At 38.4% G+C, this 27,365-nt stretch overlaps 1 protein-coding gene across 1 annotated transcript in view; it reads left to right on the forward strand.

Annotated features, from left to right (window-relative positions):
- The window catches only part of LOC122791334 (intelectin-1-like), a 349,205-nt gene that overhangs the window by 61,869 nt on the left and 259,971 nt on the right, over positions 1 to 27,365 (forward strand). The window lies entirely within an intron of this gene.

The following is a 27,365-nucleotide window of genomic DNA, read 5'->3' on the forward strand; positions in this document are numbered from 1 at the left end:
AGTGGTTGATGACCTGTTTAAGGTTACCAGGATGCATAGGAAGGATAGGATGGCACAATTTTATTCATACTGTAGTAGTGCTGTGGTGATTGCTAACAGGGTGTTGGTTCTCCAAACCCTAAAGTGTCCTTCACTTATTCCAGCAATGTTTACCAGTTTTGTAACATTATCAGAAAAACTACTAGGTATCCTTTGTCCCCTGACCTCGTTAACAGTATTTGTGAAGGATAATAGTACAATGACTGTGCTATGATCTGGCCTGAAGCCATGCTGAGTTTGAGTGAGCAGGTAGTTTTGGGGTAGATAAAGTATAGATATAGTAAATAATTTTAGAGTAGCTGCAGTAAATAAAACAGATTCTCACCTTGTGAATTTTTCCCCAGAGGACACACCATCAAAACTTTAAAAGCAATTGGAGGAAATGAAGAAAATCCTGGAACAATGAAAGATAATTAAGTCAAGGTGGGCATAGTTCTTAAAGGCTTGACCTCCTCAGAATCACAGACTACTGAGAGATGATCTCTGCATATAGATCTTCAATAAACCATATTTTGTCAGACCTATTACACATTTGTAAGTCCAGTGGTATCATAAACACCTGCTCAAGTGATCTCATTCTCCTTTGCAAAATGTTGGAGAGATCGGTTTGCATCACAGAGAATACCATCTCTGTGGAACTGTCTTCCACTCCACATGAGGCAGAGTGTTTTTCTTAGTCTAAGTGTAACTTGGATGAATGGATGGGCAACTTCAAATTCACTCCATTTTAACGCCTGTGTCCCTAATAAATAAGGGGATCATGTAAATATCCCTGCTTGTTCAGTCCGTCACAAGGTTATTAGTATCCAAAATATAATGGCTAAAAACTACCATGAGAATGTAAGGCTAGACGTCTTAAGATCCTCGATGATCAATAACCTAGAAAATACCTATGAACCTATAGATGCAAGCCTGCAAGGAGTGCACTATAGTTTTCATAATTACTTACTGATGTACACTAAACTGCACAAACCTATGTTAAATATCTAGGTTTAAGAAGAAACAAGTAATTATTGCTGATGTAATAAATGTGTGGCATGAAAAGAATATAGGGAGGAAATGGGGAAGAGTATGGTAAAGAGTGACCAGTGACAAATGTGAGTTAAAGGAATAGCTGTGGATTAGTAGCATTGTAAAAGCTATAAGACTGCAAAGAAAGAAAGCAATGCTGGTCTCTCATATAAATGATTTTGAAGTACCATACTAGTAAGCCACGGTGGGAAGGGGAGAGAAGACAAACAAATGGGAGTACCGTGATATATAAACACTGAGGTATAACAAGGCAGGGGGAGGAAGCAGTGCAGTAGCAGGAGTACTCCACTATAAAAACACTGAGGTATAATAGGAGTACCGTGATATAAAAACACTGAGGCATGACAATGCAGGGGGTGGAAGCAGTGCAGTAGCAGGAGTACCGCACTATAAAAACACTGAGGTATGACAAGGCAGGGGAAGAAGCAGTGCAGTGGCAGGAGTACTGTGACATAAAAGCATTGAGGTATGACAAGGCAGGGGGAGGAAGCAGTATAGTAACACTTTTTTTTATCAAAGATGTTGTCAAGCAACCAGAGATAGAGTATGTGAAGAGAAACAAGATAGGCAAATGGGCGATCTGGCAAGGAAAGGTGGAATGTGCATGCTGGACAACAGGAAATATATATGCACCAAACAGGGATGAAGAAATGAGCATGGACAAGAAGGCATGACATTGAGATATTGCGGGGACTGCAATAACAAAATGCTGAGAAAAGAACTAGACTGAAAGAGGAGGGTGGCTGGACATAAGGGGGAAAGCATCCAATCGAGAGGAAATACACCTTCACATGAAACAATCTTCTACAGACATTTAGGTTAGACATGTTCTTATGAAGGGATAACCTAATAAAATAATTGAAGATTTTAAAATACAAGAAAGAAACATTCCAAAACCTGCAGCACCCAGGCTTAAGGTAAGTGTGTAGAAACATAAATCAGTGAGAAGGGAATGGAGATAGGCTACCTGCATATGGAAAGGAAAAGAGGAGTAAATACAGGACAATATTAATGACACGGACAGTCAGAATACGGCTGGGATGCAATCAAGGTCACTAGTAGGGGAAAGTGATAGGTGCAGAAAGAAAAAAGAGAGAGAAATAAAGACTAGATCAGGAAGTGGAGAGAGAGCTGGAAGTGATACAGAAAGAAGATGGATGAAAAGAAAGTAGAAGGAAACCACTACAGATCAGACAAAAAGCAATAGGGATGTATCTGAGGGGAGAAGGATAGAGATGGGGACTAGATAGAGGTACCTGCTATCCCCAGGCCGCTTCTTACTTGTGTTTGGAGAGATAATGGAAATCAGACAACATTTAGTAATGCTGGAACAAAAAGAGGGATAACATCACAGTTTGTGCCACATGCAGATGACAGTTACTATCAGAGGATGTGGCTGTAGCAATGGGATCTATAAGACAGACATTCAAGAAGTTTAGGGAAGCAGTAAGAGGGAGACTTGTGCAAAAAAAAAAGATAGTGATAGTGTGATTAGGAAAATGGAAGGTAATGAGGGAAATAAGGAAGATAAAACAGGTGGAGATCATGAACTACCTAGGGGTCTAAGTTTGGATCACAGTGAGATAGCCAGTGAAGAAAACTAGAGGAAGTCAGAATAAAGGTGTTGGATACTTTCCAGAGTGAGATGACTTATAGATTGAGAGAGCACATGCAGCAAGGATGATAACAAGAACAATAATCAGCCACGTAGTCCACAACACACAAACAGACCCCTGGACAAAGGGCTACAATAAATGCAAGAGGCCACTGTGGACTACGTCAGTAAAGGTATGGGGAAAAGAGTGAGCAAGAAAAAATGAGAATGAATAGGGAAGCGGGGATGGGATCTCATACATATCCGAATGTATGTGCTGACATGTGACATCCTTCACTGGACAGAAGCAAAAGAGAAAGAGGTTAACTGAAAGAAAGTAAAAGAGAGGGAGAGGGTGTCATGGATAAACATAGTAAAGGACATAAATGAAGCAGTACCAAAAGAACAGGGATGTATGAAATGGGGTGAAGGGAACCTCTAAAATATGGGGAACAGAATGGCAGAAGGCAAAATGGGAAAGGAAAATGAAGAAATCTGAAGGAGAAGAGAGTTAGTTGTAGAGGATGATTGGTATGCAGCTAAAAGGATGGTGGGAAAGATTGAATACAATGGAACAGGATAGCAGAGGTCCAGTAGTAGAATTACTTAGTACTCAGGGAGACCCGAGAAAAGAATACAGGCAGGAAAACAGGATAAATGAAAAGACAGGAAGAGAGGGCAAAATGAGAGACAATGTCACCATAGATGAAAAGGAAAAAGTTAACGAGACAACCCCCCCCCCCCAAACAGATCTATGAAGGGCTAGGGGGGGGTGAAGGGACAAGAGTGAAGAAGAGAACAAGGAAAATAATTGGGAAAGAAAGGAATGCAAGAGAATTGCAGGATACCGGCAGAAAACATTTCAGGTAGTGAGGCACATACTGAAAATATGTATGTCATATGGAATGGGTCAATTAGAGCCCACAAATACTGTATAAATGGTATCTGACCCCATGAGAATGGTAAAGGAAGAAATTAAAGAAGAATGCAGATGCTAGAGTTGATAAAAAGAACAGGTAGGAATGGCATGCATGTTCTTGGATTTTGCATGGGGTAAGGGGTATTGAAGGAACCATAGAATTTGTGATCATATTTACAAAGTAAACAGAGCACACTTGGGATTCTGTATATGGAGCATAAATAAAAAGGACAGCATCTGGAAAAGAAGAGAAATGAACAGTATCAAACTACTGATCACAGAAGTTAAAATCATCATCAGTCAGTACTGGAAGAGGATAAAAACAGTGCAGAGAATGAATTACCAAAGAGATTCTTAGACATAAGGAAATGATAGCTAAGACTGATTAGGATGAGAAAAGAAGAGGAGAGAAAATTGAAAAAGTAATAGAAAAAGGTATATTAATGCAACAAAAGTAAAATTATACCAGGAGGAAGGAAAGGGTAAACCACAAACTAATTCAAGAGGGGTGGGGCAGTAGGGACAGGATAACAAATGAAGAAGCTGACCACTGACAGGCCACGTTGCTTCGCTAGGGATGGCTTGCACCTGTCGCCCTTAGGCTTTCATATACTGGCCAAGGCTCTTGCCACCCCCATAGTGCCTTTTTTAGGCAAGGCTCAAAGGACAAACCCACCTCCATAGACAACCCAAGGATAAAAAAACTAAAGGTAATGCTACTCAATGCCAGAAGTCTAAACCTCAAGATGCATGCACTCGAGGCTCTCCTCAGTATGGAGAAAATCAATGTCTGTGCAGTAACAGAAACCTGGTTCAAGGCTCCTGAGAGCACCCCAGCACTACCAGGTTATAACTCATACCATGCATTTTGGCCCCAAAACTTGGACCAAAGCACAAAAGGAGGGGGAGTATCTATAGTCATCAAAGATACCTACACCTCCAGGTTAGTGGCACTGCACGAAGCATCGGAAACCATCCATGTGCAACTAACAGCGGGCAAAACTGCCTTTCAGTTTGTAGCCTGCTACAGAACACCCTCCCTATTACAGGAACCCCACTTGACATTCCTGAGAACATTGGAGAATATGAAGGTCTCTCCAAACACTATGTTATTGGGTGACTTCAACTACCCAAACATTGACTGGGAAAACTACTCAAGCCCAAACACCCTCCCCAACGGTTCCTTGAATTTATAAACTCTAACACAATGGAACAACTGGTCACCACTCCCACAAGAGGGAACAACATATTGGACCTGGTCATCACCAACATGGGGGAGTCTATGTTCCACACCAGAGGTAAACCCCTCATTGGTAAGATCAGACCATAAACAAATTTCCCTGGACATCCATATCCCGTCCCCACCCCCAGCCAAGGAAATCACTGTAAAGAATTTCTCAAAAGCCAACTTTGCACTTCTCAAGACTGAGGTGGAATCCTTCAAAGCCCCTGGGCCAGAAGATAATACAGCCCAATCTGCAGAATCCTTTACAAATGCATTCTATGAGAACCTGCAGGAATGCATGGATCGTGCTATCCCAAATAAAACCAAGATTCACTCCTCCAAAAACAGGAGACCGGTCTGGTGGACCCCGGCCATAAATAAGCTATACAACAGAAGGAGGAAGCTACTACATGACAGAGCAAAATCCCAAAAAGGGAAGGCATCTCTGATCAGTATTAGCAAGAAACTTCGATCCCTCATAAAATCATCAAAGGCCAGTTTCGAAAGAAAAATTGCCCTAGACACTAAAGATAATCACAAGGCCTTCTTTAGTTATGTCAGGAACATGGGCGGAAACTCCCAGATATGCTCTGAATTGTTGCATAATGGTACAAAATATACCGAACCTACAGACATAGCCAACATCCTGGCAGATGGATTCAGTGCAAACTTCTCCCCCCTTCCCCCCCAAAAGAGCAAATGCCTATCCCAACTGAATGTAACCTCCCTGACATCACAGATGCACAGGTGAAAGCTGCCCTCTCCAAAGCAAAAAACACAGCATCTATGGGACTGGACGGTGTCCCAGGCTGTGTCTTACATGAACTCCAAGAAGAACTGAACCCTCACATTAAGTCACTGTTCAGACTTAGCCTTACTACAGGATATGTACCCAAAGAATGGCGTACTGCTACAGTGGTCCCACTCCACAAATTGGTGCCACAACGGACCCCGGAAACTATCGCCCCATAAGCCTGACTAGTCTGGTCTGTAAAGCTATGGAGCATATTATCATGGAACTCATAAACAAAGACATTGGGAGCCTCCAGACACTGGACCCTAACCAATTCAGCTTTGTTAAGGGCAGATCTTGCCTCTTAAACCTAGTTGATTTCTTTGAAACAGTTACCAAAGCCATAGATGAAGGCAAGGTAGTCCACACAGCCTACCTGGACCTCACAAAAGCCTTTGACACAATACCCCACTCGGGCATCATAAATAAGCTTACCAGCTTAAATATCAAACCCTATATCACAAGATGGTTTGCAAACTGGCTCAGAGATAGAACCCACATGGTCAGAATTGCAGGTGCCATGTCCGAATCCAAACCAGTTACAAGTGGCATCCCACAGGGCTCAGTTCTGGAAGTTCTCTTGTTCGGTATATACTTCTCTGAAGTTCAGGCTAACACGGGGGGATTATGGCTGACAAAGTTCGCAGATGACTGCAAACTGGGGGCCATAATCGAATCTCCAGCTGACACAAACATCCTCCAAAAGGGTCTCACAGAGACAGATGCTTGGTGCCAGAGCCATGGCCTCAAGCTAAATGCTAAAAAGTGCATAGTCATCCCCTTTGGGAAAACAAGGTGCCCACAAATTACCACATAGGTGGTAATCCATTAAGTACGGAAGAAGTAATTAGAGATTTGGGGACCAACGTAGATAGTAATCTCTCCTTTGATAATCACATTGCCAAAGTGGTTAGAAAGACCTTCTATATAGCCCATCTTATCATGAAAGGGTTCGCATCTAGATCAAGAGAGGTCATTGTGCCCCTCTACTCGTCACTCATCAGGCCCATAATTGAATACAATGCTCCTTTTGGGATGTACCTTACCCGACACTTGCAGCAAATGGAGAGACCCCAAGAGTACCTCACCAAGAGGATCATGGGCTACAAACAGATGTCCTATGCAGCTTGACTAAAGAAACTCCAGCTCTACTCAGTTGCTTACCGCCTACTCAGAGGCAATCTATGCCTGACGTACAAAGCTATGTCAAACCCAGAATTAATGTACATGCTCCACCTCAAAAAATCCAAGTCCCTTAGAGCTACATGCTTCAGGGACCTAAACCTCAGCACAAAAATAAATAGGACATGCCGGAGGGACAGATTCATTTCCCAGAGGCTCCCCTCACTCTGGAGTAGAATCCCAGTTCATGTTAGACATAGCCCCTCGCTCACCCTCTTCAAGCGAAATCTTGACGCGTGGATAGTAAACTAATCTTAAAAGAGTACCTTCTGTGACCTACTTTACAGAGGCACAGTATGTTAATCTAATAGGGAGGCGGAAGCCAAATACACTCTGGCTAGGCTTATAAATGCCTTAGGGCCAATAGCCTAGTATCTACCTATGAACCTATATATGATGCAGCATGGATGTGGACTATAGAAAAATCTAATATATTGCATGAAATTAATAAAGTTTAAAGAAATAAGGTGCCAATGTTGCCTCTGTCACCTAGGATGGGCATTTTCTCAGTTAACCCCTCCAGAACTCATGTTGTTAATTCTGTTTCACTGTGGTGGGTTTCCGGCATTAATATTCAATTCACCATCTTTCAAAAACAATGAAAAGAATTCAAAAGATGCATCTTGGACTCCAGCAAATGATCCTTACAATAATGAAGTGATTGGCCCAGAAGGAAATTGAACCAGTTTGGTCCTTTGACACATCACCTTATTAGGAGCAGTAACACTCCAATGAATCCTTGGAAAATATTTGTGATACATCCCACAACTGAAACTGTTTGTGATACGTCCCAAAACTGAAAGGTGATTTATTAAAGCATCAGTGTTTGACAATTTGTAATAATTTAACTTTCTTAAGCAGTTTGCATGACTGACTATCAGGAGTTTTACAACATATATAGCAATTTATATAATTCCATTATCACTAATGATAGCATATAGTAATTGGATGGCAGTGTTGTATAAACAGTCAATCTGATATCAAGTTCCAATGAAAGTATGATACAGCTGTTCATAGTAATACAGTTAAAAGAAGAAATAACACAATTTTTAACTTAATGCATACTTTTGGAAATAAGAGAAATATTTTACCCTTGTTATTATTTATCCTGATGCCTATGTTTCTCCCTTCCCCTTCACCCATCTAGGGAATAAATTTTCAATCTTCCTCTTTCTGGCTTGATAAAGACAGAACATTGTTGTGTTTTAAAGTATTGTCAGAATAACTAATTCAAGCCTATAGCACCTTTTTCTATATCTCCAGTTAACACCCATAGTTCCTTATGGCATCCAGACCTTTCTTGGATTTGTCTTTTTAATTAAGTGACTTACCAGCTTATAGGCAGAAATAGAAAGGGCAAGGATTTATTAATAAAAATAACACTAAGATTATTAATCTAGAATGTTCTGCAGTAGAAAAGCCTTGATTATATTTTTTTAAGTTGATTTTTCAAAACAAATGCTCTACAATGCAAGGGTGTATGCAGGCTCTATGGGGATTGGCATTCCACATCACATAGATGTTAATGAGATATTCTATTTTGTTGTTAGGTTATAATTTTTCTATGTACATTTATAAACTAGTTAGAGATATCTGTAAGTCTAGAAATTATATTGTCACCTTTAAGGATCAAGTCCCTTTGATATGACTCAGCAGCACAGGTGAAATACCCCATACTTCAACAACAGAATGCTAACATTACAGTCACCCAAACATTTCTCCATTTCTATAGTAGTTTTATGCCTTTTGTCCTTTTGATTGCTGATGCCCTTAGCACATTTGCCTTTAGGGCCATATCTCACTCCTTGTATTTTCTGTAACTATCTAGCACTTCTCACTGTCTTTAATGCCCCACTACAGTATTCAGTTTTATTTAAACATTTTTTTCAAGTATAAATCCTACATAAGAATAGTGCTTGGGAAGCTTAAGTGATGGAATGCATTTCATTGCTAGGTCTTTCTGCCATGTATTGGGAACTTATGTTCATGCTATCAACCACAATAACCAGAAATCCTGACTCCCAGCCCTAAAAGGTTACTTAGAGGCCCAGACTTAGAGGGTCCAGTTTTGATTTATGCTCATATGTCTGTGCATTAATAAATTGAGCTAATATAAATAGTTTGATATTTGTTTGATGTGAAAGTTTTTGCTCTGGTGGCCTACATTGCATTATTCAATACAAGTTACTAATTAAATAAAAGTTGTTATTTCAAGGAACATCTTTTACATCAAGAACATGAACAACTCTGGAAATTTGAGTACCTAGTCCTATATTCACATATTCCAACAAATAAGATAGGAGTATACTTTTTAGTGGCCAGGTCAGATGGCATAAAGTATCTTGACACTTGGCCAAAAGCAGCAGGCACATTAACCCATTTTAAATGCCATAGTGTAGGTCATGTGCTTGTATTTGCATCAATCATCACACCCCAGTACATCAACACTATTGTTATACCTTCAATTTTAGAATTTGTGAACATAGCGAATCATTAACTTTCAACTTCTCACCTAAAGAATCAGGGAAAATCAAGACTAAAGAGGGAAAATGTTCCACTTCGGAGACATTTTTTTAAAATATAAGTTCTACTAACTTCAACAGCTGACAACATTTGAAATTGTGAATTAATGTGCATTTTCTGAATTAATAGCAGTTAATAACACTAATTATTATTGTGCAAGGCAAGGCATCACTTTTTTTGTAAAATCACCCATTTTAGGAGAGACTAGGGGTGGAAGAGGGAGAGAGAAAAATTGTTTGCCAACATCAGGAACATTGCTGAAAATCAGGACATTTTAGAGATGTTTATAGTAAATGAGGTGAAGATTTCAGTTGTTTAATTTCAATAGCTGTCACCAGTTCTACAGTAAAGTCTATCATCATTGGGCAAGTTCAAATACTGGACAAGCTCTAGCGGGTTTATTTAGTGAAACCTGCACGCATTAAGCTTTCCTCAATAATCTGTTGATGACTTGCATCATTCTATATGGATTCAATAACGGTAATTTAAACTTGTCAGACTTTTCCACAGTCTTTAGTGCAGGAAAAGGATTTCATCAAAGATGCCCTTTGTTACAATTCCTATTTGCATTTAGCATTGAGCTCTTAGCAATATTGTTTAAGAAAGCTGCCAAAAGACAAAGGATATTATTCACATTTGAATGAAAGAAGATCTGTTCATTTGCCTGTAACCTTATACTCTTTTGCCTGTTAAACTTGATTCTTCACAGAGATGGGACTGTCAAAAGTTGACCATCTAAGATGATCCTGCAATAATTACAGTTCATACATTTGCAATTGGCAGTCCTCCCTCTAATAGGCTTCCTGTAGGCTTTTGGCAATTCTTTGAGAAAATAAAATCTAGCCACAGTGCTGTCAATGTTTAAAAGTATTTGGTTAATGAAGTAGCCTACAATGTGAATCATTTGGAATCTGAGGGCCTACCAACTTCCTCAAAATGTTGAATGCAGGTGAGTTAATTGATGTGGAAGCCCATTGCAATGTCTTTTCAAGAAATTGAATAATTAGGAATATACAGGCATAAATATTTCTGGTTTAAGCTCTCTCAACCTACTGAACAAAGATTGTTAGCAATGAGAATAAACCTGTTCACTAAATTACTTTGCATTGCTCCTTTAAGATCTACTTCTCTCCCAAGGCATCATCAGAAGTGAAAAAAATCTATTTTGATTTGTCTGGGAATTAAACATGCCTACACATAAAAAGAGAGTGTAATTGACCCCTATGAACAGCTAGAGCAAGCTGTAAATATTGATTCTTCTGCATGGACTATCATACCTCAGGCACTGGAAGAGAATTAAGCAGACCCTTTTACTAAACAGCAAACACAGCCATGTTTATTTAAAATAGTTACTCGAACTTCATTCTGTCATAGAAGTGGAATGTAAGTCCAATCATTTTTTTTTTTTGCGCTTTCAGAAGTGACACTGCAAGAAAATAATCCTGACCTTAAGGGGATATCTAGAACCTTGCAATCATTATCTCTGTGTAAAATGGATGTTGATTGTTTGGTGGTGAATGTGTTAAATCTTTTGCAGAAGTAAGAGTAGAATTCAACAGCCTCCATCATATCTTATGTAAATATTTTCATTTCAGATATGTAACAACAACATTCCCTTTATTTTAGACAGTGAAGGAAAAATCCTTATGGTTTTCCTTATTATACAATGATAAAGCCCTCTTACTGCAGCCATTACAAAACTTCTTTGGATCCTGACAGAGGAAAATATTTACTTGAAAAGATATATACAAATGCATTTATAGTATACAAAGATTGCCTCATACATTAACCTCTTATCCTCTATGTTGCACAAGTTAGGAGAATAAAGATGTCTCCTGGTAATGCATATTTTGGTTTTGTCAGTCTATTTCCTTTTGGGATGATACTAAACAAGCTGTGCAGATAATTTGAAATGACACTTTTAGAGTTAACAAGAAAATGTTTCCAAATAGAACTGGAGTTTGGTGTAATAAGGAAGTACAAGATTATTAAAAAAATCTAACTCCTCCTTAGGTAGCTATGCTTCCTATGTTTTTAGTATAATATTTTCATTATATAATTGGATAAGACTTCCTGAAACTTAAATGACACAATTCATTTTGCAATTATATGACTTTATTGCATTACATTTACTTAACCAATGATCAAAAGCAACATTAAATATCCACGTTATAATGCATTTTAAAAACCAATAACATTAAAGCCAACTTTAAAAATAAAACAATAAAAATGTAGTGCATGCATCTTTTTATTTCCATAAGCATTTAAAATTTAAAGCAACATTCAATACAAGAGTCTTTTAAGTATCTAATAGCAACTGACATTTGAATTATTTAACAATCAATTAATTCTCAACATTGACACCTCTAGCAATAATATAAACAAGTCCCTTATATATTGAACAGTTTTTCTATGTCCTAAAAGTGCATTGCTTACAGTATGCATTTGATTGTATAAATATGTCCATAAACTGAACGAACATCCTATTAGTGTGACCAGGCGGCCGCGGTGGTACAGTGGTTAGCGTTGTCACCTCACAGCAATAGGTTCTCCGGTTTGATTCTTGGCTGGGGTGTCTTCTGTGCGGAGTCTGTATGTCCTCCCTGTAGACGTGTGGGTTTCTTCTGGGTGCTCCAGTTTCCTCCCACATCCCAAAGACATGCTGTAGGTGGATTGGACACTCTACATTGACCCTAGGCGTGAGTGTGTGCATGTGTGTGCTTTCTGTGGAAAGTTGGGCTCCTGGCTGGCAACTCAACACCATAAAACTCCACTGCCAATCATGAGTGGACAGGTGTGGTGACCCCTAACCGGGAAAAGCCAGAAGAAGAAGAAGATCCTATTAGTGTGACCACTATAAAACTGAGTAACACCCAGAATGCTGTGCCACCACAAAAGTATTATTAATGGACTTAAAAGTAAAACACCCTGTTGAAAGTAACTTTTTATAATATCAGAATTAAAGGTGGACCATCAAAAATGACCCCTTCTGTAATTATAGATGAAAGGACCATTCCTACCTTGACGAGTGGATGGGGAACAGAAAATTTACCTTTGGGATCACAGCAGTGGCTCTCCTGGATAGAGGTACAGGTAACTAATGGCTCTGCTGGACAGAGGCACAGGGAACTAATCTAAGGGGGGCAGTGAAAGCCAACAAATTCTGGCTAGGCTTATAGATGCCCTTGGGCAGATAGCCTTGTACTTACCTATGAACCTATGAACCTATTAGCACTCTTCAATAAAAACCTTGATAAGTGGATGGGAAATAGGAAATACACCCTGGGGAATCACTTCTGTGGCTCTGCTCGACAGGGGCACAGGAAAATAACTTTCTTAGGTGGCGTAAGCCAGGCAACATTGTTAGCTAGACTTACTTAGGCCCTTGGGCTGATAGCCTAATACCTACTTATGAACCTATGAACCTCCAACATGCTTCCAATAGGTCTTGCATTTCTCTGTCAAATATGGTTCTTAAAATATTTGCCTTTGGATTGTCATCACAGGCTTACAATCCCTACATTTGAATACTTTAAACAATTTTCACTTATAGTTTTTTTTTTTTTTTTCAAAGAATCATAGAGAATGAAATCAGCATTGATTCACTTCTGTCTGTCATTTCTGTTTCCACTCCTCTTCCCAACCCATCACTAGTGTAGCCTGGGAGGTGTTACTAGGGGCCAAACATTGCAGTTATTGAGAGGGCACACAAAAGGGGCAAAAAAAGGAGTTTTTTATTGTGAAACTCCATATGGATAATGTCTGGTAATGCATTCTAAATTACACCTTTTTGAAAATATGGAAGCCATCACATTTACTGCTATATCTAATTGACAGCTTCTTGCAATATATCTGACTTTTAAAATGTGCAAATCCCTTTCAAATTCATCTTCTCTGAAGATGTAATTCCTTATTCTTATAGCTTGCCCCATAACTATATTTGATTTAATAAAATAGGATGCATATTGTCAAAATGAAATTAAACTTTTTGAAGTTATGCTTTTACTTTAAATACTAGTAAACAACATTTGTTTATCCAAATCTTAAAAAATAAATAGGTCTAGAAACATAACTCCAAAATTATCAAAAGTTTTAAAAAATAAGAAAAACAGTGGTCTTGTTCTTCTTTTGATCAAATTCCAAAATTATATTACAATCATCTAGAAGCATCAATAATCATAAAACCATGGTAAGTTATATTAATAAAGAAGTCACACTTAAAAATATAATTATAAGAAAACTTGGTGTTGTCATGACAGCTATTGCAATGTCAACACTTGTTAATATTCATTATAAAAATGTCAAGACTAAGTCAGTAATCCTTCCTATAAGATATACTTTAGCAATATTCAAATAACCACTTGAAATTAACATATTAGAAAACCACTGACTCCCTAGATCTTGCGGTGTGATTAATTTAAGGGTTCAACATCTCCTGTCTCCAGGAAACAATTGTCATCAGTAGCTGAATTGTTTATCTTATTCTCCATTTGTTTTAATCCCTTATGTATGACTTTAGTATTTTCATAATAACTGCATCATTCTGTTCTATAATAACTAATATTCTCATTTATATAAATGCCTAGTAACTCAGTGTTGAAGCCAACTGCTGAAATTACTGGTACCAAAGATAGAACATCCACATTTTAGTGCGTTTTTGATATTTAAAATAAATATTCTAAACTAGAATAAGAAACAAACAAACAAAAAATAAATAAATACATTTCTATTTATTCAGTAATAAAACATTCTTTCAATTTTCTGATATCATTGTATACTAGTCTAAAAGCAAGTGTTATTTTATGTCTTTGTTACTTTTCAATTAGTAGGACTATCACAATTCATATTCTCTATAGCTGAGGTATAATCAACAGTGTTCATTAATAATAGCCCTTAGCTGTGAAACATGGCATGTCTGCATCTGGTGGGATTTCAGTTTACCGGTCTGAATGCATCAATAAAAACTTAAAAAAGTAAAAGGAGAGAAGTCATGGGATTTCAAAAGTCATGTAGCTGAAACACTGATATGCCCTTAAGGAGTCATTTACATATTTCCCATGGACCACCATTACAGGAGGTTTAAGGGATTAAACAGTGAAGGCTTTCACTTAGCTTGGTCTTTCATGGAGTTTTTACTGAATGGCTTGTCTTTATGACCTTTTTGCCCTTTAATTTTGATAGTTTTTTTAAAGGGCTCTAAGTTTTTGCCAGACCTGTTACACATAAGTCCTAATATCTGTTCAAGGGATCGCAATCTCTTTTGCCAGATTAACATAACATGCATGAGGGATAGAAATGTATCACAGAGAAGTGTGGACTTGTCTTCCCTTCCTCTTACAGCACAGAGCTTCTTCTACTCTATTTAAATGTATCTTGGATAACTGGATCGGTAACTGCAATTTTACCCCTGTTTTAGCACTAATTACCCTCATTTATAGGTGAAACATGTAATTACCCCAACATATACTTCTTTCGTCTGTCTTGGGAGATTCACATTGCAAAATATAAAATATATTGATTACCATGAATACTGGGCTAGGGTTCTTAAGACCCTCATAGATCAACAGCCTAGTACAGACCTGTGAACCTTTGAATGTATTATGTGTTAACTACAACAAAATCCCAAATTATAGTAGGTATGACATGTATTACATGTAACTGGAAAATATTTCTGCTTCTAATAAATAAGAGCAGATCTGAAGGGAACAGTGTGAAGCTGATTACAGAATGTTGTTGTCATCTTTTGGAGGTGGTATTGTAAATAATCAGTCTTTGCTGGTTGAAATCTATAATAGTTTTAGAAACTCAGACTTAAATATATACTTTTTACATCTGAATTATTGTGTTGATTTAAGGCAATTGAGCCACAGCTGTAAAAGTTTGAAACTGAAGATTGGTAATTATCATATGCTGTTCTTTCCGTATGTCATTTCAAAGAGGGTGTCAGTTATTTTTATATTAAGTGGAATACTGGCGTAAGTTATGTTTTTAAACACTTTTGTTTTCCTCAGTAGTAAATAGTGTAATGTTGTTCATTACTTATATAATTTTTAACATTGAGTTTCACTTGTGTATTCTTTCTCTGGAGTATCCCATTAATGGTCTTGTGATATATATCATATGTTATATTTTGAAACATTGAGTTTCACTTGTGTATTCTTTCTCTGGAGTATCCCATTAATGGTCTTGTGATATATATCATATGTTATATTTTGAAACTTATTTTTCAAGGTTTACATAAATTACTTGTAACAATACTTACTTCTTCAAAGTAATTATACATTAGTAGTTCAATGTAATTTCTTGTATTCTACTTGAGATATTTTGTTAACGTTATATGACTCAATATTAATTCTAAATTATTGAAAAGAAAACAATTGATTCTAAGTGGGTTAATCTTGAGCTCCCTGAATATTACACATTTCTGTTAGGGCATATTATAAGTCCAGTATTGATGGAATGGCTACTTTTTGTCATCCTTTTCACAGGTTATTATGAGAATGTTTTTGTTCCCTTTAAAAGTCAAGAAAAGAACATGTGAAACATGCAGTGAGAATGACCTGTAAGTGAGTAATGATGAATCATCTCATCATGGGCCATATCAACAAGTTGGTACTGCAATTAACAGTCAGGAAATAGAATTTTATAAGGAAGATATTGGCCAGGACTGATAAATCTTTGCTGCATTACTGTGAGGGAATTTGAGTGAAGAGCAATGTTCAAGGTGGGTGTAATTTACACACTTACCACTAGAAAGGAATACTGAGCAGCAGTGTTGACTGTAGTATATTTCAGTGGTCAGGTAATGAGAGTAAGCAGGTAGGTATATGCAAATTAGACAAAAGAAGACAACAGTGTAATTCTTAAATGTATAAATACTAAGCTGCAGAGCAGCATCGACTGCCTAAATGAACACTAATGAACCTTTTTGATCATGCTAAGTGAAATACGAACACATTTTAAGGTTTCCACCTCATTAGTAATTGTATATCTGCAAGAATATCTCATTGTTGATGTGAGTCTCAACATTGTACATTTTCACCCTCAAAGGGAAAATGGCATCAAGCCATGTTTAAAATTTCATGGAGTCCACAACACGATTACTTATTTATTATTTATTGCATTTATTTACCGGGAAAGTCCACTGGGCCTAGGTGAGCCCATTTTCAGTGGAGGCTCGGGGAGAAAAGCTCCACATAAAAGTCAGCATTACAGAACTACAAATATCAGAAATACAAATATCAAAAACGTAGCACTACTTACATTTTTTTTGCAATTCCATTGCAGTTTTATGGTAGACCATTGGTGATATTAACATGTACTTTTGGTCATATAGATGCCATAGACATTACTGGTCGGGAGGCAGAAAAAACAGTAACATCATATACAATTATTTACATGCATTTAAATCGGTGTAGGCAGTGTAGTAACAGTTATAGCTATGGCTGCAGACCTGCTAAGACTGCATACTGTAGCTCCAGAGAGTGGTTTGTCTACGCAGTGTAGTAACAGTCATAGGTATGGCTGCAGACCTGCTAAGAGTGCATACTGTAGCTCCAGAGAGTGGGAGTAGTAAGAAGAGAAGAGTTATTTTTGGCATGGGCATAACCAGCAGGTAGGTGTTGTCTGAGGGATTTTTTAAAGAGAGCAGGGTATGAGATGGAGGCCATTGAGGTTTGGAGGTTATTCCAAAGTTTAGAGGTAGTGAAGGAGTAAAGTATTTGGCCAGTTGAAAGTTGAGGTTTATTGACTTTAAGTAGAATTTTGTTTTCAGATCTAAGGTGTCTGTTTGGATGACACAGAGTTCATTGTGGGCCAGCACTGTATGGATAAGGGTACCATGCAAAACAATGTGGACATGTGCCAGTATTGTCTGCAACCCAGTGGGAGTCACGGAATGCCTATCCCAGCTATAAGGACCTTTCAGTGACCTACTGGGGACACAATGGGGGCATCTCAGGCATCTGTCTCCGGACTCAGTCTCAGCTACTCAATGCTATGCACAATAAAGCAGAGTAGGAACATCATTTAGGACCACTATGATATAATCTATTTCCCTGAGGTCCTGCGGACCATAAACTGTGTCTACATTGAAATAATGACTATGACTCCACCTGGTAAACTGGGAAGGAGGTACATGAACCACAGAGGTTATGATTTTAGCAACTTCCAGATGCTCTGTAAAACAAAGGATATCAAAAGCTCATCTGCAAGGCACCCAGACAGTAATCACAACTCCAACATATGCTATACCTGTAGTAACATTTTGCATGGGATGTCATCTCCCTGGGATATCTAATAGGTGATACCGGATACTTCCTGGAACTCTTGCTGATGAGACCAAAGGAGAAATCCACAGAATGAAGCAGACTCAGCATACAATTGTGCCAGTTGAAAACAATGAGCATTATTGAGCATTTCTTTGGGCTACAGAAGGCATGATTTCACTGTCTGGATTCATCCAAATCTGCCCTGCAGTATAATTCTGGCACATGTGCAAGAAATATTTTCAGTATATGCACAGTATCATACTTTGGAGGTAGTTACAGCAAGGAGGCAGTTACAAGAGAAGCTGCCCCAGCACACCAGTTGGACTAGGTTGAGCCAGATAAGGGGTCAGTGGACAAAAAAGCAGCAGGGGATAATCATGTTAGATGGAAGTAGGTGCAGTATGCTGTGGCAAAGACAAAGCCATGATGGCTTGCACTTAGCTTTAGCCTATAGTTCATAGGTGATTACTAGGCTAACTGCCCTGAAGGGACATTTTAAGCCTAGCCAATAACCCAAGGTCAAAATCAAATTTTGTACCCTGTATCAAGTGTTTATGATGTAAAGACCAAACCCATCCAGTAAAGTAGAGTAAAGCAAATACAAGTTCATTCACACAACCACCACCGATGCCCCTATACATCCTCTAGCTTGTGACACACTAGTTTGCTGCCACTTGCTTTTAAATTCATTTTAGCAGTCTGTATCTCCTTTAGATAAGGTGATTAAACCTATATTAGTAATGTCAGTACATAGCTATGCTGCAGTTTTGCTGGATAAGTGATCTTACTGTTCTTATTAAACCCTAGTTTCATTTTTGTGTATGTCAGGCTAGTTCAGGACTTGTCTTTGCATTAAGACAGTTGCAGGCCAGTTAGCTAAGAGCTACGGGTCTAATTCTTTTCCCATCCACCCACTTTGTTGCAGTTGTATTCTTATACCCAGTGTGTCTGTTGCTGCCTGCCCCATATGATAATTTGACAAATAATTCCCTCCCCCTCCCCATTTATGGCTGTTAACAGTAAGCACATTAAGTATAATTTTGCAAAGTCTTTCCCCTTAAACTACTAGCCAGGCTAAAAAACTTGGGATAAAATGACTAAAATTGAGTGTACTGGTACTGCTTGCACTGATTTTCGTATCAGATTAATGATTTTTTTTTTTTTTTTGCTATAATTGGTTTACTGGTTCTTGGTGGTGGCAAAATAAGGTTTGATGGCTAGTTGTTTTGTACTGAAGTATAATATTCATTAGCAAGTCCACCCAAGCATTATTCTAAAACCAATCCCCAAGAAGTTATAGTTACCCCTACCCCCAGAGTCATTCCTGTTAGTGTCATGGACCAGTACTTCCCCACAACTTCTCCAGCTAGTTTGATTGAGATATGTATCTTGAAACAGTGTAAGAATTGCCTCATGATGTCTGATGATCATCTATTACTCAAACAGCAGAACACTGGGTATGAGAGATATACAAATACAATGACCTTAATGCAAAAATGTAATACACAATAAACTCAGACACCAAAATTGTCAGTAGTACCTCACACATCAAACCTTTTCAAGGCCAGCACAATACACATAATCAATCATCTGCTGAGGTTCTAAAGATTAACTTGCCTAAACCTCAAGACCTCTAAAGCACAACTCAGGCACAAAGCTCACTCAACATATTAAGCCTACTTTCTCACATAGCACAAGGAGTCCCAAAGTCACAGATGCTGAGCCTGTAAAGGATGCATTGACCCAACCAAACATTCATGTTATAGGTGACTCCATTCTAAGACATACAGATATACATCTTACCAGGCTGAGCAAGGAAAGAGTAACAGTTAATTGCTTGCCTGATACCAGGATTCATCAAATCATATGTGCACTCAAGCCCTTGAACAACAGGTACCAGTAAGATTATGTCACAGTTCGTGATGTTGTTAATGACTTAAGGTGTACCTCCGTGGACTACATCAAGACAGATATGTTTGAGATCTCAGATGATGTGTCCAAGGAGGGTATGAGCCTAACATTGGGCAGCATTCTACCTTTTCCAAGGATGATGCCACAGTATGAGCAAAAAATAACTGACTTCAATAATTGGCTTAGTTTTTGCTGTCATCAAAATGGTCCAGTGTCTATCATCCTGGGAAGATGTGATCAACAAACCATGCTGCTTGCATCTGTCCCCTCTAGAATTTCGATTAGTGGCAAGATTTTTTCCACCCCCCCCCCCCCCCATAGTGCCTTTTTTATGCAATAGCAACCTAATAAACCTGACAATATAACAAAACAAGCAAAAGAAAATTATGAGAGTGTTACTATCAATGCTAGGAGCCGAAAGAAGAAACGTTACTCTCTACAAGCCCTTCTTATCCTGGAGGACATTGATATCTGTGTAGTGACTGAGACATGGTTTAAAATACCAGACATCATGCCGGCTGGACAGAGCTGTAATGCCTTCTACATGTTTAGTCCAGCTACTGCGCAGAAGGGGAAAGAAGGTGGAAAAGTCTCAATCTACATCCAGAAGAGACTCGCATCAAGGCTGGTAAGGCAACATAATAAATACACTAGAGCCTCTTTATATCCAAATAACCATCAGAAAGGTCCCATAACACATATCTGCCTGTATTCTTTGTCTATATATTTCTAAACATGTCTGCCTGAGTTTATCACTCAGTGATGTATGTACTGTCTCTTTTTTGGTGTATGGAGCTTTTCTCCCTGGGCCACCACTGAAAATGGACATATATCCAGTTGGACTATCCCAGTCAGCAAATGCAAAATAAAATAAATAAATAATAAAATAAATAAATTGCCTAGCTACAGAACTCCCTCTATGACAAAAAGAGCCACAACGTTTGTCTTAAGGATCTTAAATCACTTTGTATTAAACCCAAAACAATTTTCTAAGATGATTTTCAGAAGAAAAATGTCAACATTACTACAATGAGATGAGGCAATGCCAACCTGACCTCTTTAGCCAGTGGGAGGTTGAGGTTTGGGCTTATCCACCACTTATGTACTGTAAGCAATCCTTGTTATATCTCAAAATATAACCTGCCAGTATGTGCCATATACATATCTTACACAGTCCTTTTTCGCTCTCCAAAGTCTCTGAAGCTATCACAGAGAATATGTATCAGAGAAGGTTAGAGATCCTTAGAGAGTACTGTTTTGAGCACACCTGCTTCATAATATACAGGTTTAAATGATAACAATCTATTCAGGTAGTATAGCTGGAGTCTAACACAGTATTGGTTCCTTATAGTATTGCTACCTGTGTGCTCCGGTCCATAGTTCAAAGGAAGCAGTGTGACTGATGCAATTACTGTGTGCTCATGCATGCTTGCTACAGAATTGTGCAAAAGTTGCTCTATATTTAAGGCTTTGCTTCCAGTTGCATATGGTAACACCTGTCGGATTGATTACCCAACTTAGTTGTCTATTGTCACATCATTATGATGGGTGTTTTTTGTACTTTGATTATAGAACCTATGACTTTACAAAATAAAAATATGTATTAGCTGCACTTTTTCATAGTTTCTCTCACAGACCCTTATTCTCAATATACTTGGGCTGATGACAATACTGTCTGCTTGACTGCAGCTGTTGTCTGATTGTACAACACATTATGGCTTTGCCTTTTAGACTGCATGTGACGGTGCCTGTGGATTTAATAGACTTTGGTTGTCCATTGCACAATGATTAGTTACGTTGTGAGACTATTTCTTGTAATTTTGAGTAAAATATCTATAATATTGCAATGCATGCAATCATTAAGGCTGCATTTTTTCTTATTACCTGTACAGTTGTCGCATGCATGTCATTACTGTGTGATTTGCTTTTCATATTGTACGTCATAATAGCTGTGGGTTGAATTTCCATCCTTAGTTGTCTATGTTATGCTATCATTGGTATATTGGGTGGGTGTTTTTTGCTCCTTCATGTATAGTAACTCCAAAGTTATCCTAGCAAGATATATGTAAACTGCATTTTTTCATTGAATCAATTGTTTTCTCATTCTGTCTCTCCCACCCTCTTTCACACTATTCTTTAAATTGCATGCATTTATTTTGTTTATTCTTTTGTTTCTCTCCATTTTTTTACAGTTATATCAAGCAGAATCTAGGCCTGCACCCATCTATCAGGCCAGGACTAACAACCCACCACAGCTGGTGGAACCACAACCATCCCCACCACCAAGACCCCAACCACCACCAGAAACACCAACAACATCTGGGGCTCATTCTGCCATGGTCACCTCCACACCTCCTACAGTACCTGCATCAAACACTACCAACAACCCCACACCAGATTGTGTTGTTTTTGTACCCACCAGTAGCAGTACTATTAGGGGTGACAAATGTGAAACTGTTGGCAGCTGACAGTTCTACTGGGGGAGCTCATTGACAGGTGACTACTTTGGCCACTTGTAGATACTCCTCCTATGACTCATTGAGTTGCATCCTTGCCTCACACTGGCTCCATCACCTGAGCTAGAGCTGAGTTGTGAGGGAGCCCAGGGTGGCAAGTAAGCTCCTACTGGGTCAGGGTTAGCAGGGGCAGCAGGTGTAAAACCCAGCTATATCCCCATCCTGTTGTTCCCCTCCCTTTTTTCCATACCCACCCTGTTTGTTTCCAATTCTCCCCATCACAATTGTCTTCCCACTATTTGTCCAATATCTCCTTCTCCATGTGCCCTTTCTCCATCATTGTGTCAGCTGCCATCCTTACTGTGTCGGCATCTTGTCAGTCTTGTATGCCATCTATGTTTGACTACATTAATTTTAAGGTGATGTTAAAGATAACGAAGTTGAGACATTGATTTGTTTAACTGAATGGATCACAGGGTCATTATTGGGTCTATATCAGTTCATCTCAATGCAATTCCAGCAAACACGGGATTGTTGGCAGTCATTCAGTAAAATTTGTTTCAGCGATTCACTGAATTTACTGAGGTACTTGCCCTACAGCACAACCTTGCCCTTTTCTCCACTGTAGTGCGATCTCAGAGTTGGTATATATAGTTAGGGAGGGTGTGGGGGCAGAGCCCCAAACTTGCGTGTGTTCGATTTTCATAGCTCTCGGTCCATTGTGCTGTAGGGCAAATACAACTTGCCCTCAGTAAATTCAGAGAATTGCTGAAACGATTTTCACTGAATGACTGTCAACGATCTGTTGTTTGCTGCAATTGCATTGTGACAAACTGATATAGACCCCATTATCATATGGTTTTAAATAAAAATGCAAGTATTTTAGTTTTTTACCAGTCTGAAGAAGTCTTACTTGGTCAGGATGAAAGCATTTACTGGCAGTTGATTTTATCGATAAATATTTGGCTTTTTCCACCATCTTATGTAACATTTAATTTTTGCCATGTTCAAAAATTGCATTTATCCTGATTGGTATTACTTCTTTTGATGCCTCCTAATCTGATTCTGTATTTTTTTTTTGTATACTACAAAATATAGTTATATTCTTTCCCAAGTCTAATATACAGTATGTATTACATTTTTTTTTTTATTATTTTGCTATACCCTGTCTTGATGTTTCTTCTTATGCAACTGAGTTTCTGTTCTTTCCTTTAAAACTATGTCTTCTTCTTCTTCTTTCTGCTGCTCCTGTTAGAGGTCACCACAGCGGATCATCTGTTTCCATTTCTTCCTGTCCTCTGCATCTTACTCTGTCACACCAACCACCTGCATGTCCTCTCTCACCACATCCATAAACCTTATCTTAGGCCTTCCTCTTTTCCTGTTACCCGACAGCTTCATCCTTAGCATCTTTTTCCCAATATGCTCTGCATCCCTCCTCAGCATATGTCCAAACCAATGTAATCTTGCCTCTCTGGCTTTGTCTCCAAACCTTCCAACCTGGGCTGACTCTCTAATATACTTATTCGTAATCCTGTCCACCCTCGTCACACCCAGTGCAAATCTTAACATCTTTAACTATGCCACGTCCAGCAATGACTCCTGCCTTTTTGTCAGTGCCACCATCTCCAACCCATATAACATAGCTGGTCCCACTACCCTCTTGTGGACCTTCCCTTTCACAATTACTGGTACTCGTCTGTCACAAATCACTCCTGACACTTTTCTCCACCCACTCCATCCTGCCTGTACGCTCTTCTTCACTTTTCTTCCACACTCACCATTACTCTGAACTGTTGATTCCAAGTATTTAAACTCATCCACCCTTGCCACCTCTACTCCCTGCATCCTCACCATTCCTCTGTCCTCCCTCTCATTCACACACATATATTCTGTCTTAGTCCTCCTGACCTTCTTCCTTCTCTCTAGAGCATATCTCCACCTCTCCAGGGTCTCCTCCACCTGTTCCCTACTCTCACTACAAATCACAATGTCATCTACAAACATCATAGTCCACGGGGACTCCTGTCTGATCTCATCTGTCAACCTGTCCATCACCATTGCAAATAAGAAAGGGCTCAGAGCTGATCCTTGATGTAATCCCACCTCCACTTTAAATGCATCCGTCACTCCCACCGCAGACCTGACCACTCACACTACCCTCGTACATATCCTGTACCACTTTTACATATTTCTCTGACACTCCCAACTTCCTCATACAATACCACAAGTCCTCTCTAGGCACCCTGTCATATGCTTTCTCTAAATCCACAAAGACACAATGCAACTCCTTCTGACCTGCTATGTACTTCTCCATCAACACTCTCAGAGCAAACATCACATCTGTAGTGCTCTTCCCTGGCATGAAACCATACTGCTGATCACTAATCATCACCTCCCTTCTTAACCTAGTTTCCACTACTCTTTCCCATAACTTCATGCTGTGACGGATCAATTTAATCCCTCTGTAGTTACTACAGCTCTGCACATCACCCTTATTCTTAAAAATCGGTACTAAAACACTTTTTCTCCATTCCTCAGGCATCCTCTCACTTTCCAAGATTTCATTAAACAATCTAGTTAAAAACTCAACTGCCATTTCACCTAAACACCTCCATGCTTCCACAGGTATGTCATCTGGACCAACAGCCTTTCCATTCTTCATAGCTATCCTTACTTCCTCCTTGCTAATCCACTGCACTTCATGATTCACTATCCACACATCCAACCTTCTCTCCCTTTCATTCTCTTCATTCATCAGCCCCTCAAAGTACTCTTTCCATCTGCTCAACACACTCTTCACACTTGTGAGTATGTTTCCTTCATTATCCTTTATCACCGTTACCTGCTGCACATCTTTCCTAGCTCAGTCCCTCTGTCTAACCAATTGGTACAGGTCCTTTTCTCCCTCCTTAGTGTCCAACCTTTTATACAACTCTTCATACGCCTTATCCTTAGCCTTCGCCACCTCTCTCTTTGCCAAACATCTCATCTCCTTATACTCTTGTCTACTTTCTCCATCTCTCTGACAATCCCACTTCTCCTTCGCCAACCACTTTCTCTGTATGCTCTCCTGTACTTCTTCATTCCACCACCAGGTCTCCTTCTCCTCCTTCCTCTTTCCAGATGTCACACCAAGCACCTTTCTAGCCATCTCCCTTATTAGCTCTGCTGTAGTTACCCAGCTATTCGGTAACTCTTCACTGCCATCCAGTGACTGTCTTAACTCTTCCCTGAACTCCACCTCACAATTACCCTTTTTCAATTTCCACCATTTGATCCTTGGTGCTGCCATCACACTCCTCCTCCTCTTCTTGTTCACCAATGTCATCCTACAAACTACCATCCTTTAAAACTATGTAATGAACAAAATTAATTGATCATCTTTCATTATACTTTAATATCTTTAAACAAGCACATCTATTCTACTTTGATGTTTCCTGGCATATAATGATGACTAAGTCAGGACCAACCAGAAGTTACAGGTTTTGTATTTTCTGATTCATTCCGTACATTAATTTTCCCAGGTACACAGATTATCCAGTCTGTTTTTGAAACGTACTCAGATTGTCCTGATTTTTGTTATGCATTTTCCAAGCTCTAAGTTATCAACACAGAGGCAGCAAAATGTCTAAGAACATATTTATATCAAAGATGCAAGGGCTGACTACAGAGAGATCCAAGATGGATTCCTGCAGTAATCCATTCCTGTTTTCCACAATCTTGCCGTCATTGGATTAATAAACTATTAGTTACTTTCTATCTTGCAATCATTCCATAATCCATCTGTAAGGTGATGTGGATAGTCCCAGATTAACTGATTTTGTTACAAGCAGGTTTGTGATCACATGTCAAAGACAACTGAGATGTTAATGTAAACAATATCTGCTTAACTATTTGCCTTTATTGTTGCAATTATGTTATGATATAATTGGTTATAGGTCATAACTCATCTTTCCTCGATATAATAATGTTGTTTGATACTTTCATAATCTAGTGCTTCTGGTTATTTATATAATATTCTTAGCACTAATGTTTCTATTACCTTCCCTGTATCACTTAGCGTATATGTCTGTAATTACTTAATTAATCTTTGGGACACTTTCCCTTGAATGTGTGATTGATTATTGCAGATGTCATGTCATCTGCAATTTCTATATTCCTATAGCATGAAGTAAATGTATGGTACAGTGGCACAGCCAGGTAGTATCTAAATTTAGATGTATGTTTGTTATACCATTGCTTCTAGAAGCTTTGGTAAAATCCAGTTTGTTCAGTAATGTTATGCTGTCATCAGTGGTTAATCTTAAACTGGATTCTGTTCCTTCTCTCTGGTTTATATTAATAGTGTAAGCCTTTTAAACATAACCTACTGAATAATTAATAGATAGCTCTGCTGTTTCACAATCTTCTCTGCAAGTGATGCCATTTTCTTCGAAATACTCAGCCAATGAATATCTTTTTTTTTCTTTTCTATTACATTAAAAAAAAACTTTCTTTGTCTCACAGATTTCTGTTGGTCTCATCTAACCAAGTTGTTTAGTCAATATTTCAAGGGTCTGTTTTTGCCTTCTTTCCATTTCTTTTATAAGCTATTTCTGTTCAAGCTGAGAAAAATTGTTATTGTTTAAGAATGGCATTAAACAGTAAAAAGTTAATCCAAGTGTGGCGGGAGGTATTTTTGGATATCATTTCTCTTATCAATAGATGACAGACTTCCTACTGAGGTAAGTTTGAAAATAAGTTGTAAGTAATGAAGCAATTTGATTGCTTTTTGTGTGACATTTTAGTAAATAAAATGACCAGTGACCAGTGCTTGCTGTTAATTGTATGTATTATTTATTGCTGGACAACTGAATCTATTTTTGGCCAAATTAATGGAGAACTACATCTGGAAAATTATTTTATTTTATCTTTCCTTCTTGGGTTACAAATATTTAAAAAAACTGAGTGATTTATTATGTGAGATTTTGGAAAGTTGTTTTTGGCCATTTTGGAGTACTCTTTATTATCATGTGCCTGCATTACATCTTTTCAATATCAGGTGCCTTGGAGAAGGAGAACAATCATTATAGTAGTTCATAAACAAAACATTTACATAGACTGAAGAATAAACATTTGCATATTAAATTCTTATATTACTCTTTTTAATAGTCAACATGGCTGATTTTAGTGCAAATCTTTAAAACTAGAGTTATAGTATAAAAGGTTACATCGTATATTACTGGTTTAAAGGGGTAGAGTTATATTGGCTTTACAGCCACTGGTTTCTTAAAATTTTGTATGATATTCAGTAGTATGGCCCTACAATATGGATCACAGTAGCAGCTGTCTAGTCTTGTCAAGAATAATATTTGTACTAGTTTTCTAATGCATGCATATCTGAGTTCTTTCTTAAGCTATAGCAGTATATAACTCTGT

Source organism: Protopterus annectens, chromosome 17.part0 (assembly GCF_019279795.1).
Source record: "Protopterus annectens isolate FY-2018-M chromosome 17.part0, PAN1.0, whole genome shotgun sequence".
Lineage (NCBI taxonomy): Eukaryota > Metazoa > Chordata > Ceratodontiformes > Protopteridae > Protopterus > Protopterus annectens.